Here is a 2,361-nt window from a genome sequence, read left to right as displayed (position 1 = left end):
CAGCCGGCTGCGCTCGCCCTACCCGACTGTTTCCCCAGCGTCTGCTCGCAGCGCGTTCTTCTGGCGGGCTGGGCGCCGTCACAAGCGCCACCGGCTTGGAGGCTCCACCCACCTCGGGCTCCCGCACGCGCGGCGCGCGCGGCGCTTCAGGTGGGTTCTCCTCCCCTCCTGCTGCGCGCGCTGCTGCCCTGAGGCGTCCCAGCCCAGCTAGGCGCTTGAGCCAGTGAGGTGCACTGGCTCCTGCTCCAGCAAAGTCCAAACTGAGCTTTCCAACCCTTCCTCCTGACTCAATTGTAAAGTTCTACGAGTGCAATTCGTCTCTAAACTCTAAGACGACCATTATTTCTGACGTTTATGCTTGAAGCATGGATAAATAATAAAAGCAAGGAGGCAGTTGACAACATACTAATCCAGTTGTAAGCAAAAATGCTTTATGATGGTGTGAGACTTCTTTTTTTCTTTTTCTTTTTTCTGATGTCTACTTAGCCTACAGCTCCCAGTTATTTAAACCTTCGTCCAGGTGTTCCTGGGGAGATATTTTGGTACTGTAATTAAAGATCGGTTCACTTAAAAGTAGGGGGTCACTGTCGTGGATAGTTTAGGTGGGCCTATCAGATTTATTTGGAAAAATCTTTAAATTCGGGCTGAGACAAACAGAGAGGATTGGACAGAGAGTGTAAAACTGGTGTACAGAGCGAGTTCCAGTACAGCCAGGGCTATATAGAGAAACCCTGCCTCCAAAACACAACAAACAAGAAGTTCACCATGGATGCCTGCTTTGGTCTATTCTACGCCCCTGTGTTCCAGCTTCCTGATCTTACCTCCCTGGTCATCTGCCCTGCAACTTTTTGTTTTGCTTAGCCATTGTCACAATTATGGAATACAATAGTGTCGAATAAATAAGGGGGACATGATGTATAGTTGTAATATATATAAATTTATTACTGGTACTGGACCTTTTTGAAATACAGATGCTTGAAAACAACGTTTTTTGTTTTGTTTTGTTTCGAGACAGGGTTTCTCTGTATAGCACTGGCTGTCCTGGAACTCACTCTGTAGACCATGCTGGCCTCGAACTCAGAAATCCGCCTGTCTCTGCCTCCCAAGTGCTGGGATTAAAGGCATGTGCCACCACTTCCCGGCATGAAAACAACTTTTTATTTATCTTTCTAGAATTAAAAATACATCATTCACAGTTATGATGAACTCATATAGTTATTTTCACTTATATCTCTAGGTTTAAATAGTAATGTGGGCTCTTGTGTTTTGCCTGTTTTTCATATTGAAGATGTAATTCTACTTTATTTTATGTAAATCTATGAGTGGTAAACTATTCATAGTCCACATTTACTGTTATAATTGATTTATTTAAAAATAAAAATTCTACAGAGACTCAAAAATTCAAAGGGGTCCCATGCACCTTTCTAAGTACTTCTCAGAGTTTTCTCCCAATAGTAACCTTACACAACTATATCAAAACCAAGATAGTGGCACTCATCCAATCTGAAGAGCTCATTCAAATTTCATCAACTTCACAAGCATCCATTTCTGAGTCTTAATATATAACGTCTACACAATTGTATCACCTGTGGAGGTTCATATGACCAATACAACACATCAAAGATTCCCCCTGGTACCCTTTATTAACAGTCACATTTTAACAGTTTGTCCATTGAAGGACATTTGGGCTGTTTACAACTTTACCTGCTGAGTCATGGAAATAGCTCAGGAGGTAAAAGCACTAGCCACCAAGCCTGATGACTTGATTTTGATCCCATAAGTTTGGAAAGAAAGAAGTGAATCTTGAAAACTGTCCACATAGGACACACACACACACACACACACACACACACACACACACACACACACCTTTTTGGTGATATGTCTGCTCATATCTCGTGGACATTTTCTAATTGGATTATTTCTTACTATTAAATTTGAAGATTATAATAAGCAAGTCCTCAGTCAGATATGTAGATAATCAGAAAATAACTTTCCCATACATAGCTATCTTTTTATTTATTTATTTATTTGTTTGTTTGTTTGTTTTGATTTTTCGAGCCAGGGTTTCTCTGTGTAGTCCTGGCTGACCTGGAACTCACTCTGTAGACCAGGCTGGCCTCAAACTCAGAAATCTGCCTGCCTCTGCCTCCGAAGTGCTGGGATTAAAGGCGTATACTACCACTGCCCGACTCTTTTCATTTATTTTACAAGACATTTTTGCAAACTATTTTTGGAGAGATCCAGTTTATCAAATTCTGCCTTTATGTATAGTGCTTTTGGTGTCATGTCTAAAACATGTTTACCTGGTTTCACATGCCCTCTCTCATGTTTCCTCTAAAAAGTGTTATAGTTTTATTT

The 2,361-nt window shown here is 41.5% G+C and overlaps 1 protein-coding gene across 1 annotated transcript in view; it reads right to left on the bottom strand.

Moving 5' to 3' along the window:
* Jade3 (jade family PHD finger 3) overlaps positions 1 to 101 on the bottom strand; it is a 104,951-nt gene extending 104,850 nt beyond the window's left edge. The window contains exon 1 of the mRNA XM_031344645.1: positions 23 to 101. The gene's annotated coding sequence lies outside the window, so the exon portion shown is untranslated. The remainder of the gene's footprint in view (positions 1 to 22) is intronic.
* Between the last annotated feature and the right edge of the window lie 2,260 nt (positions 102 to 2,361).

The sequence above is a fragment of the Mastomys coucha genome, chromosome X (assembly GCF_008632895.1).
Source record: "Mastomys coucha isolate ucsf_1 chromosome X, UCSF_Mcou_1, whole genome shotgun sequence".
NCBI lineage: Eukaryota > Metazoa > Chordata > Mammalia > Rodentia > Muridae > Mastomys > Mastomys coucha.
Note: the sequence above shows the minus strand (reverse complement) of the source record. Positions and strands in the feature narration are given on the sequence as shown.